At 46.2% G+C, this 13,382-nt stretch overlaps 1 long non-coding RNA gene across 1 annotated transcript in view; it reads right to left on the bottom strand.

Annotated features, from left to right (window-relative positions):
• Window positions 1-5,375: 5,375 nt before the first annotated feature.
• The window catches only part of LOC108446966, a 27,386-nt gene continuing 19,379 nt past the window's right edge, over window positions 5,376-13,382 (bottom strand). Inside the window, exons 5-7 of the long non-coding RNA XR_001862311.1 lie at window positions 8,888-11,083; window positions 7,727-7,849; window positions 5,376-7,111 (exon numbers count right to left, since the gene is read on the bottom strand). This is a non-coding gene — a long non-coding RNA (uncharacterized LOC108446966). The remainder of the gene's footprint in view (window positions 7,112-7,726; window positions 7,850-8,887; window positions 11,084-13,382) is intronic.

The following is a 13,382-nucleotide window of genomic DNA, read 5'->3' as shown; positions in this document are numbered from 1 at the left end:
GAATGCATTCCCCAGCTCCAGGTGCCCATGGCACCAATGGCACTGGCAATGGAGTTTCCAGACCCTGCATTTTATTGTTCCTTGTGCTGGAGGCACTTGGACATCACACACAGGGCTGACATTTGCTGTGACCTCGGCAGGGAATTTCCTTCCAACGCTTTTCCCTCCTGCGAGTGGGACAAAGGCATCATCAATATTCAGGGAGAGCACCACGTTTGCCCTGCTGAGTGGTTTGCTTTCACATTTCAGCAAGACAGACCATGCTCAGCCCAAGCTGCTCTGGTGCATCCCAACCTTTTCCTGCCCCCATTCCCAGATTGTCACCTCCTGTCCCCTCAGAGCATGTTGGGAGCACCCTGGGCACTCCTGGGGCCAGGACCTTCTCCTCCTCCTCCTCCTTGCAGGAGCTGCCTGAGAAACCATGGCCTGATTTAACCTGTACTCATTCCCTCAGTGCTGGCAATAAATATTGGGAATTGCTGGAGAGCACATTCCCGTGGGGAGGAAAAAGAAGTGTTTCCATATGGGCTCAGCCAGAGTTGCCTGGGCTCTCCTTCAGGAGAATCTGCCTGCAGATTTAAATAGAAAATAACCCAAATTTAAATCCCAGCATTCCTCTGATTCTCTTCTTTCTTTCTGCCTCTCTCCACCCCCTTTCATAATCATATTTAAACCCTGAAACCCAAAAGAGCTCTCTCCAACTCCATGTAAATTCACATTCCTGGGAGTTTTTATTCCAGTTTGTGACAGTGTGATTTGGTGCACATCTAAAGCTCCACCATGTCACTTAATCCTTTTCTACTTCAGCAAAAGCACAAGTCACAAGTGGGATTTGGTGGGTTAGAAAAGGACAAATCAAAACTAAAAGAACATTTCTCTACCTATTGGAGAGGAAAGGGAGGAAAACAGTTCACTTGTGATAAAACCTGCTTTAATCTGCAATTATTCATTAGAAGAACCTGCATTGTTACAGAGATAAATATGTTAAAACTTCTTCTAAATATGACACGCTTTTCTGTTCTTCATTTATCATTTTTGTATGAGAATTGATTGTCTTTACATTACACAGCCCCATCTGTTCAAACACAAAGTTACTGTTAAATAAAATGGCATTCAGGAATTCAGTGTTAATGGCAATATTATGAGTGCAGGAAAGCTGTTCCTGCATTTCCAGCTCTCCATGCCTTCCTCAGAGGACTGGTGCATTTCCTATGCATACAGATTTTGCTTTAAATAAAATAAAAATGGTATTTACCTACTGACAAAGCCAAGGGAAAGAATTGTTCCTGCCACCAGCCTGACTGCTAAAAATAAAGGCAGAGAATTCTAATCTCAAGAGGCAGTTAAAAGAAACAAGGAAATTCTTCTGCAACACAACAGCTTTTCCTTTCCCTTTCCAAATTCCCCTCCACACAGACACTTTCTTTTACAGGATTTTTGCAGGAGGAGGGAAAACCCCCATTTTAATTTCCCTGCAGTAGCAGAGATTGCAGCAATAAACCCTGACCCAGCAAAGAAAAACAAACTGAAGGAAAATCTCTGGATTTCATGGAGTTTGCCCAAAATAAAATCAGAAAACATCTGAGGTGGAGGGTGCTGCATAGCAACGGCGGGGAGCAGAGCAGCACTGCCAGAGCCAAGGCTGTTTTCCTGGGAAAAACCCCAAATCAGCTTACCTGGCCTGAGCAGTAATTAAAACATGGGATCTTCATCTCCACAGAAAAACATCATCGTGCTCAGAAACTCCTCCTGCCCCGGCACTGGGTACAGAAAATATCATTTCAGTAATTTATAAAATTAGAGCAGCAGGGATGAGGTTTAAAGGAATAAAGTAAAAAAAGAAGACACAAACCCAGTGCCATGGCAGTACAGGAAAATACCCATTGTGGGGAGCAGGAAAACAAATGGGACATGGGATAAAAAATCAAATTATGGACCCACTAAAGCCAGATTCCAGTTATATGCATTTAAACTCAGCAGTTAGCTTGGGAAGATCAGAATCCAAACAAGTTAAAACTTTCCCTTCCAACCCAAACTCTTGGATGGCTGTGTGATGCCATGTCCTGGCGTTCTCCGGGATCACTGCTTGGGGCAGCCCACAGACCCAGAGCTCAGGGGAGTGAAGGGAGGGGAAATGCTTGGCTGTACAATAATGTAAAAAGGGCTCTAAAACCCTCTCCTTGCAGTCCATGGACATGTGAACGCTCCCCAAAGCTAACACACCTCTGCTCTACAGCAAATCATCCCTGCAGGCCTGCCTAAGACTCAATTCTCCTCCTTGCTGGAGGGGCTGGCCCAAAGCAGCTCCACCACTCTGCGCTCCTGCAGGAAACTCCCCCATTCCTGACCCCCAGGAAAGGGCCAACGAGACCCCCAGGAAATCCCAGCCAGGAGCTGCTGCTGAGAACGAGAGGGGAATGTGTTGTTTACAGGCTATAAAAGGAGCTGTTTGCTGTGGAGCTGTGCTCAAAAACAATCTCTGCCGAAATCCAAGTCCCAATTCCCTGGCAATCCACGCTGACCTCTGCCACCCCCTCCTGCACGCAGAGATGGCTTTGCAGCAGAGAAGTGGCTCTGCTTGCTAAGCAGCACCTCCTTAGGTTAACACTCTGATTTAAATTTCTGTTTAAATCCACTTCCCCGTGCCCTGGAGTGACTGAGTGGCCTTTAGAAACTTCCCACCGATCCCAGCTGAGTTGTGAGGGAATGATGAAGCTGGAGTTATGAGCCCTGTTGTGATGCCAGAAGAAAAGCGGTGCCTGCAGCAGCTCCTGTGAAGGATCCAGCATTGCCTGGGACAGAGAATTAAGCACAGCTCCCAGCACAGTTCCCTGGAGAGAGCCACTGCTGTCCCAGCCCATTAGGCTCGGAAAACACTGGAGGAAGCTTTACACTTTATGTCCTTCTCCCAGCCATCAGCTCAGCTTTTTCCCTCCTTCTCCATTTATAAAAGATAAAATCAAGGGAGCCAGGATCCAAAGGAGACTTATTGTGGGTGAAAACAACAATAAAGCCTCTTGTTCCCCATCAGCAGCCACGGCAGACGCTGCCCGGTGCTGATCCGGCTCCTCCAGACCACGTGTGCCAGAGCAGTTCCTAAAGATTCAGGAAAAGGTGATGAGTCAGTTCCTCTATCTTGATCAAATTCATCTGGAACTGCAACAGCAGCAAAATGCACTTTTATCTCCAAGAGGGGGAGAGAAATAGAGGGCACAGATTAGACACAAAGGACAGACCCAGCACATTCCCAAACCTGAGACTGTCATTAAGGCACAAGGAAAGAAAACCAGTGACAAATGTGCTCTGCTGTGAGGTAGATAATGGAAAAGGCAAAGAAAATGTACATTATGCACAGGACATTATAATTCTTTCCAGCACAAAGTTTGCAGTGTTTCAGTGTATAAAAAGGGGACAATTCCTGATGAAAGGCTGAGCGCGCTTCAGCCCCGTGGCGCCGGGAGCAGCTGATCGTGAGCACGCTCCAGACTTCCAACTGGATAAAATACAATGGGAATGGAGAAGAAAAGTGGATTAGACCGTGAAATATAAGTATGACACTATTAAAGAATATTATGATACTTCACAGTGTAGAAAGAATAAAAAGTGGAATCACTGGGTTGTGAAAGTTCTTCTTTCCTCAGATAAATTCCGAGTGTGGTGTCACCTGACAGAGGCAGAGGGAAGCTCTTGCTTCAATAGTTTTTCTAATTTGCTCAATTCCTTAAAATACACTGGGAAGCTGAAAACCTCTGACTGAAATTTATGGAGGCAGAAAGGAGTCTCAGTGAGGTAGAAGCTGCTGTTGGTGGTCCCCCAGCCAGTCTGGGCTTCACCACCCAGGGACCCCGCAGGTGATCTCCCCCTGCACCCACGGGCCCCTGTGGGAACTGTGGAACAGCTGCTTCATGCAGAACTTGGGATTAAAAGAGAGGGAGGAGATGCTGTGGTATCCAATAAACACCAACAGCCCTGAGCTCTTCCCACAGAATGGGAAATGGGTGCACTGGCCTGGACAGACAGGGATAAATAGCAGTACTCCCCCTACAACAGAACCTGGCCATGTGAATCCCCCAAAATACTCACAAAATATCCCCGGTCCAAAAGAAATCCCAATCCCAGCAGTGTCTGAAGGTGCTCAGGGCCCTGGGAGTCACCTTGAATTAGCCAGTCACAAAATAAAAGCCGTGTTTTGGCCTGCAGTGTTTTAAAATGACTCGATTTGATCTTGAGGGATTTCTTTTCCCCCTCAGTGTTCATCTCTCCTGTTTTAAAGGCACCTCCAAAAACATTTTCTCAGAAGTCATAAGTATATTTTTTTATCCACAAGAATGTTTTACCATGTGAAAGGAATGCAGAGCTGCCAAACCCCACTGCTGGGTGGTGGTGATGCCAGAGACCCTTCACCACACAGCTCCTCCTGAACAACAGGTAAAAACCTGCCTCTGCTGGGCAAAAACCACTTGTTTATATAAAAATCACCTTAAAGGCAGCCCCACAAGTGGTCCTACAGCTGCCAGGCCTCCAAAATCCTTGCAGAGTTCAAGCACTTTCCCAGGGCAAGAAGGAAAATGTGCTTGGGAAATAATCAAGGCTATGTATTAAAAAGGAAACTTAGATTATTGAAAAAAAAAGCCAATATAAAGAAATAAATAAAATATTGAACTTTCTAATAGCTTTTAAAAATTATTTGAAGCTCCCAGTTAAAATAAAACAAAACAAACTCTTAGCAGGCAGCAAAGGACTGGAATACTTCAAATTGAAGAGATCTAAACAAGATAAATAGGAGGCAGAAGGGAATGACACAGCAGCTCATTAGGAATGGTTCACAGAACAATCTTATCAGTGAAAACATTTTCCCCCTTCGTTTTAAGAAAGCATTCATTTAATAGGAAAATTAATTCTGAGCCTTGACTAAATGAAGCCTGGAGCCTTTCAGCAGGGATGGAAGGAACTTGTTGGGTGTTTGATTTCCAATTTATGCCCCAGACAAGTCTGGAAATAACAGAAGTTTGATTCAGGTTAAAAATCCATTCTTCAATTATTTCCCTCGTGGGAGCTGGGGATACCTGGTTCACCCTGCTGCTGCTGTGGGGAAAAGGAAATTGGGGAGCATCCCAGGGAAAACAGGGAGCTGGGAATGAACATCTTTAATGGTATTTCTGACATTTCCTACCACAAAGGTGCTGGTGGAACTCCAGAGCTGGTTCTGTGCAGGCTGAGTTGGACTCAGAGCTCCTGGTGGGTCCCTTCCATTCATGTCCTGTGAAAGGCCTTGATTGATTTTGTTTGCTCTGAATAAAATGTGGGATTTTGCACTCTGTCATTTTTGGACACTGCAGCATTTATTTTTTTCACAATCTGCCATCTAATTTTTATTTTTTTGGAACTGAAATACTTGCACCCACTTGAATTTGAAAACTCCAACATTTCATTTTCTATTTTAAATATGGGCTTTTGCAGGAGTGATGGCAGAGATTCCGAGGGGGTTGAGCTGGGTTTTCATTTAGATAAGCTGCCCGTGGCCAGAGAGGTTATTTACCTTATCCCCACCATCTCTGGGCCTCAGCTCTGCAGCTGGGGCTGGGACAGCTCCTCGGGAGCATCAGCAAGTCTAAATCTTGTGTTGCCAGGGCAAGGGGAGCAGGGAGAAATTATCTGCCATGTCAGACCCTTCAAACATGCAGTAATTCCATAACCATTAGGTTCCTCCAGGCCATTAATCATAACAGATATTGCAGTTCTTGTCTCCCTCTCCCACGAAACCCAGGAGGAAAGCAGAGCAGGCTGCAGGAAGCCCAAGGAATAACAAATTCAAAATTAAATGTATTATTCTTCTCCCATAAAAGTTATTCATCCCATTTTAATCCTAAACTGTTTGAACAATAGTATTTCCCCAACCTCCTGCCTCCAGTGAAAGCTGCTACAGATACAAACCCAGCAGCAATTGATCCAGAATTAATCAAACTATAGGAAAGGGTGTAACTCAGTCACTGCACTTTATGACAACCCAGAGGAGCCAGAACCTCTATTAGCATTAAACCAAAGAATGATCCATTTCTTGCACTAATTCTTGGTTTAGGACTCGCTTTGGGAGTGCCCCCAGCCCTCGAACGCGAGCCCTGGGTCTGCAGTGAGGGAAATGCTTCACATGAGGCTCTGATAAAAAGGTGACTTTTGCTGCAGGACAATCCCTACTTTGCAAGGTCAGAACACAATAAAGGGGCAAAAACTAGAGGAAAATAAAACCCCCTGGAGATCCCCAGTTCCTTTTCTCTGTACAGCCAATGGATGATCCTGGAGGGCTTTTCCAGCCCTAATGCTCTGTGGGCATCCAGACCCTGCAGATCTTTCCAGAGGAACTGTTCCCAGCCTGGGGGCTTCAGGCAGGGAACATGAAAGGGGGACCTTCCCCACCACCTGAAATGTTTGCTTTAGACTGAGAACTGGCACATGGATGCACACCCAGGGAGAAGCTTTACCTCCAAACCACCACAGGTTGTTCTTTCCTTTAATCCTATCTGGCACTTTGGAACAATTCCCACCTGGAGGTGCCCAGCCCTGTCACTCCCTCCCTCAGGAGGGGTGGATTTAAGGCAGGACAGGTGAAGTGACTGCCCAGGGCCACGTGGCACAAGCAGTGGTGAAGGGCAGGTGGCAGAGGGTCCCTACTAAAGGAGTAAACCAGGAGTAACTCTGCACATTGGGAATGCTCAGTTCTGCTCGCAGCTCTTCCATTCTGACACCGTGCCAGGGCACCAGCCTCGGCTTTGCAGGCAGCCAGGGAGAAAATGCATCCACAAAAGGATTAAAACTTCCCTGAGACTAACTCCTGGCTTCTCCTGCATGTTCCAGCTCACATTTCTCTCTTGTAGGAGGTCTCTCTGCGCAGCTCACTCCCAGCAATTACATTTTCTTCTTTGATACACTTTTCAGGTTGCATTTTGATACACATTTTCTGGTGAAAGTCGTTATTTTCAAGCCACTCCTTTGAAAAGTCTCAGGTGACATCACGAGCAGTTCATGGCAGGCCCCTTTTCATGCCACCATTTCCCATTTATTCCCATTGCAATGACATTTCTCCTTGTCCTTTTTTGTGCAAGATGGGCAGTTCCTGGGGGAAAACATGCAAATGCAAGGCAGGCTGAGTTAAGAAGGCAAAGAAATTCCTCCATTCACTCCTCAATTAAACACCACACAAATTAGAGGCAGAGCTTCAGTTACTGCACCTCATGAGCCAAGGCAGGGGGTTAAAACTCTGCCCACAATCCCAAAGCTCCAAAGAAGTATTTAAATTTAAACAAAATATGTCAATGTTTTCACCAACAGGTGCCTTTATGGGGGAAAACAAATGCTTTTACTTGTCCTGCTTCCCCCTGGCCTTTGAAGGCAGAGTTTCCTCAGAGAGCTCCTCTCCAGGATGACTGAACTGGGAAAACAATTTAATTTTTTTTCTCCCAGCTTTCTCCTGCCCCTCGTTGAAAATGGCATCCCCTGAAACAAAGCCTTTCAGGAAAGCCTCCGAGGAAGAGGCTTTTAAATCTTCTCTGAAAGACAGAGATTTTGAAGTATTGATTTTTGATAGTTTTGTCCTCCATCCCAGGTTTTTTGTCACGGACATCAAACAGAATGGCTCTGCCTTTTGCTCCACTTAGGTGGGGTCTGGGCTAATTCCTGTCATATTCTAGAAGCTGCAGAGTGAGGAGGGAAAATCAAAATAAACATTTACCCCAGAACCTTGTGTCTTGAAAATGTGAATTATGTTAAACACAGCCAAGCCTTACTGAGAGTTGCATATGGGATGCTTCAGAAGGTATCACAGTATGGAGAACGGCTTCAATTTGTTAAATACCTGTTAAATCCATCAGAAAAAAAACCAAATCAAGCAACATTTTCTTCTGGGGGCTCTTTGATATAGGGAAAGTGTCCAAATCAACATTAATTTTGAAATATTTTCACTGAAAGTATCTATTTATCCCTTCCATTATTAGAAATGATCCAGACCTGAACACAAACTTCCTTAGTTCCATTTTGGTTCTAGATGTGCATTTTTAAAGCCATTTCAGATGAATGTCAATGGTAATGAACTTAACATTTAACCACTTTCTTGTGAACAATGGAAATTAACTTGTAAAGGAGGAATGTTTCTAACTCCTGATGGGGAACCTGAGGAACAAAGCGTTTCTGGCTGTTCCCTGCAGGCAGGCTGGGGAGTGCTGGCACTGCCCACGGCAGCTCAGGGGCTCTGAATTCATTCCATGTCCCACAGGCTTTCGGTCTGTTAGGTTTGGGTCTCAGAACCCAAACATTTTCCAAAATAATTGCAAATCTGTGCAACTGCCAGTGAGTGACAGCCTCCCCGGAGCCTGGAGCCAAACTGCAGCCCATCCCTTCCACACTGGCCCCTCCGCCTGGAGCGGCTACAAATCCTCCATCCTTTTTGCAGCAAAACAGGAAAGGAAAAGACACAAAGGAGGTGCCAAAAAGCTCAACAACCTGCAATTTTTGATTTTATAGAATCATAGAATCCCAAAATGGTTTGGGTTGGAAGGAACCTTAAAGCCCATCCAGTCCCACACCCACGGGCAGGGACACTTTCCCCTATCCCAGGCTGCTCCAAGCCCCGTCCAGCCTGGCCTTGGACACTGCCAGGGATGGAGGTGCTGGAAACTTCCACCATTTCCCTTCTGCTGCAGCAATTTAGTTCGCTTCTAAAGCCTCTCTCTGTTTTCCAGCCCAAACACAGAATGAACAAGCCCAGCCCAGGAAAAACTCGCGGGAGCCTCCGGACAGCGCGGCACTGCCAGCACTGCCCTGCAGCAGCTCATCAAAGGGATGCTGCTGTGCCCTCAGCAACGGCTTGGAAAGCTGGCAGGAGGCACAGGAATACCTGGAATCCATCCCAGCCGGCAGCAGCGAGGGGAGCATTAAACACCGGATCACTGGCAGGAACGCAGGGCTGGACTCGGCGAGAGGAGCGAGGATTTCACCCTGGAAGTCACCGGGAGCTGGGCTGGGGATGTGCTCAGAGCAGGGCCCAGAGGAGCCATCGCTCCCCCAGTGAAGCACCGGCTTGGAAGCTCACACAGCCTGAAGAAGAGCAAAGCAATTCTAGAAACTCAGTTTAAACAAGCTCAAATCTGTCCTGGGTGCGCTGCCAATTCCTCTTTACACATTCCTGCTTTGTAGAAAGGGAAATAAGAGCAAAATCTGGCCCCCAAATTGCCAACAGCTCTCTGAATGCTAATTTAGGCTTTTCAAATATCCAAGGACATACAAAAGCACAGCTCAGGTTTGAAAAACAACCAGAATTGGCTTTAAAATGTCTGCACTCTTTTTCTCAATGTTCCCCAGGCAGAGCACAGCTCCTCCCTATGCCAAGGCTCCATCCCAGAGGGAAGACTGGATTTTACCTGTGCTGGAGCCCAGGCTCACACCCTGGAGCTCCACCGTGGTCTTCTCCATCCAGAAGCTCCTCGGGTGTCAGCAGAGTTTCCCTGGGGAGCAGTTCCTGGCTTCAGGAGGAGTTTGAAACATCAGGGGTTTGTCACATCTTGAAGAAGGCTCTTTTAGAGTTATTCCAGCATGGCTACCAGAGCCCAAACACTCAGTGACATATTCCCAGAGCTGGAGTGACCGTGGAAAAGCCAGTGGCCAGCAAGATGGAAAGTTTCTTTTACAGACTTCTAATTTTTTTATTGTCATCATGACAGGTCTTATCCCTTAGCACTTTATATCAGCAGCTATTTTAATTAAGCTTCCCAATTTCATGATTTTCATTCAATTCAATTCTTTTACTGAACCAGTGCCAGCTCATGTTTTAAAAAATTGATGAGCACCTCTTTGAGATCTGTACACCAGGCAGAAGCTGTGCAGCTGCCTTAGGATTGTCAGTCCAGACACAAAAACTCACATCGTGGCAACAGACATACCCAGGAATTTTATTGGCCAGCATAGTAACCTGCATGGCAATTAACCAGCAATTAAGTACTTTAAAATACATTCACCTGACCACTTGACAATGGGTTGATTGCTTATTTTGAATTTTAAACAATTGAACCATCCCCAGTGCCAGGTACTGGTGCTCCTGGGCACGAGGCCGCTCCCTGCACTCCTGATAAAAGCCAAACTCCCCATCCTGTGCCAGCACTGCCCTGAACACCCCAAAGGCACGGAGCAGGGGCCATGTGCTGCTCAAGGATAATCCCAGCCCTGCCCCTCTGAGTTTGCATCCAAAAGTCACATTTCTGTTCCCAGCAGCCCTGCCTGCACAGAGGGAACCTTTCCCACCTTACTCTGTGTTGCTGGCTCGGCACAGGCTGTTATTCCTTAGCAATGAGGGAGCACTGACTGCAGAACTAAGATAAATTTTAGGGCCCCATTTGAAGGCTCTGAACATGTGCATGATGCACATTAACAAATGTCTCATATTTTATCAGCACAGCTCCCCTCTCCCTGCTTATTTTGCATTTCGTTTTCTTCAGTGAACAAAACGGGGACAGAATATTCCATCTCTGGGAGGGAGCAAATGTCCCATCAAGTAAAATAGGCACTTCTAGATGAACTTGTTCTCTCCAGACCAGTTCCTCCACAGATAAATAAACCACAGGGAAATTCAGGTTATCAAACCATTCTCATGGTTATGATAGACTAGAAATGGAAAATATTAAAGGAAAACTATCTCAAACTATTCCAGAGTGACTGTAGAAATAAACTGGCTTCTTGAAATGATAAGATACACAATGATATTTCTCTTTAAATTCTGATTTTCATGTTTATTTATTAACAACAAGCATTTAAACTTCCATGCCCTCACCTTGTATCCCTTTCTAAAATAATGTGAAACAGGATTTTCCAAAGAATTTACAAAAAACATTGGAGGGAGCAGGAAAATGGAAAAGGTGCTCTCCCACAGGCTCACAGTGCCTTTTTCCAGCAGGTTTTCTCTCTGTAGCATCCCGTGATCAAAATAAGAACCACAGAGGCACCTCCAGACTGCAGAGAACTCATTACTGTGACAGATTTGCAGGATCACATTATAAGGACTTCTAAAATATCCGCATTTCTATTGGAAAATAGGAAACAGCTGTTGAAAATGAGGGAGAAAAACTGAGATGGAAGGCATTTTACCCATGCAAATTCAGGTGAAATTACAGCAGATACATTTATTTCACTGTTTAGGAATGCAGACAAACAGCTCGGATTCCTGGTGCATCATACAAGGCGTGATTAAAATCTGGCCATCAAAGGACGAGGTTTTCCTGCCTTTCTGTGGAGCAGGGAGGGAAGAAAGGCACATCTTGTGTTACCTGAGCTGGGAATGGCTCCATGAGTTAATGGCTCTTCACTCCCTGTCCCAGCCAAGGGATTAAAGCCCCTCTGCTCTGCCAGAGCTAAAAGCACTTTCAACCCAGCAAATCTGTGATAGCCCTCACTCCCTCTTGGACTCTGCAGTAAAAGCTTTCCCTTCCCTCATTCCTTCAGAATTCCTGACTATTTTACCCCAGGTGTTTTCTGGCAGGAGCCACACTTCCCAGGTGCTCCTGTTTGAATCCAGGGTTTAAGCCGTGAAAGCCAGGCTCCTGAAGCTTTTATGAGCCAGCAGAAATCCAGGGACAATGCCCCATTATCATTCCCAAAGTGAATTTCAATTTTCCAAAACTTTTTTGGTGCCCAGATTCCAGGGTACCGCAACAACCAACTGCAGCACTGATTCTGGGATGTTTTAAGCTAAATCCCATTGACGACTGATAGCTGAGCTGGTGGTTGTTGGGGAGCTCTCCTCCTCTGCCTTCACATCCTCCCCTCACTCTTCTGGGCATCCCATGAGTGTCCTGAGGGATCAATCAGCATCACCTGGGCACATTTCACATGGAGGGAGGTGTCCCTGCCAGGGCAGGGTGGAATGGGATCAGCTTTAAGGTCCCTCCCCTCCCAACCCATCTCATCCCAGCAGTGTTTGGTTCTATCAAGTACAAACATTGTGACAAAAATCAGAAATGAGCCTCTTCCAAAAATAATAGAGAGAGGGAAAAATAACCCCCAGCCTCTCCTGATCCCTCCTTTCCCCTTCCCCCAGGACAGCAGCTCTCCTGTTGGTGTGAGAGGAGCAGGAGGATTCTCCCGACCTCTGAGCCCCCATATCACGCAGCTCCCCGGGCAGGCAGAGGGGAGCTGTAAATTCTCCCTTCAGGCCACCTGGCAGAACTAATCTCTTCTAATCTGCTCCCTTTATGGCACCTCTTTGGGCTGACAAAACTACGATTTATGGACTGTCAGTAAAGTCCACAAGGCCAACATCTTTCTCCAGGAGTTCCCTTCCTCCAGCGGCGTCGAGTGGCGAGGGAGGGAATTTAAAGGCAGCATTTCCCTCGCTGCTGCACAGTGTTCCATCAACAGCAGTCTTCTAAAGCAATAAAGAATGCACATTGATTCGGCAAATTAATAAAAAATTAGGGCACTGCTTTGTTCAAGCGGTTTTCCTGTAAGGAAAGTGGAGCATGGCATGGGAAAGTACAGCTGGAAGCACACAGGGAGGCGTTTGTGCACCTGTGACCCCGTGGCAGACCCAGGGACCTGCACCACTTAATTCTTTATCAAACTTATTAGGGTTATTCCCAAGTGACCTGGGCTCCCCTAATGCAGGGTGAGAGAGAGAGAGATCATCCCAGGGCTTTGTGGCACTCACTGATTAGTCCCAAACTCCCACTTTATTGACCCCCTCCCCAGCCTGGTCTCCAGGGAAGAGCTGTGTGCTTTTTGTGGAGCAGTTACATTTAGAGGCTGAAAAGAGAAGAGGCCCTTGAAGATTCAGAGGATAAAAATAATTACCTTTGATTCCAAAAATCAATTTCTTTTTTAAACAATCTGGCAAGACTGTGTCCAGCTAATTAGTTAAGGAAAAAATTATTTATGTAAGATTAGTACTTAAATGTCTCAATAAGATATTCATTGGCATAATACTGAGAAGGGCAATTGTGAAGTATTAACTGATTTGGCACAAACAGACGGAAAAGACAACAACTATCCTGACTTGAAGGGAGTCAGCAAGAGCTGGAGGGAGACTTTTTACAAGAGCATGGAGTGACAGGACAAGAGAGAACAGCTTCACAGTGACAGGGGCAGGGATAGATGGGATTTTGGGAGGGAGTTGTTCCCTGTGAGGCTCTAGGTAGACCTTAGAGCCCCCTTCCAGTGCCTAAAGGGTCCAAGAGAGCTGGAGAGGGACTTGGGACAAGGGCATGGAGGGACAGGACACAGGGAATGGCCTTGAGCTGATGGGGGTGGGTTTGGATTAGAAATTATGAATAAATTCTTTAAGAGTGGGGAGGCCCTGGCACAGGGTGCCCAGAGCAGCTGGGGCTGCCCCTGGATCCCTGGCAGTG

Source organism: Corvus brachyrhynchos, unplaced genomic scaffold (genome assembly GCF_000691975.1).
Source record: "Corvus brachyrhynchos isolate BGI_N302 unplaced genomic scaffold, ASM69197v1 scaffold95, whole genome shotgun sequence".
Taxonomy (NCBI): Eukaryota; Metazoa; Chordata; class Aves; order Passeriformes; family Corvidae; genus Corvus; species Corvus brachyrhynchos.
Note: the sequence above shows the minus strand (reverse complement) of the source record. Positions and strands in the feature narration are given on the sequence as shown.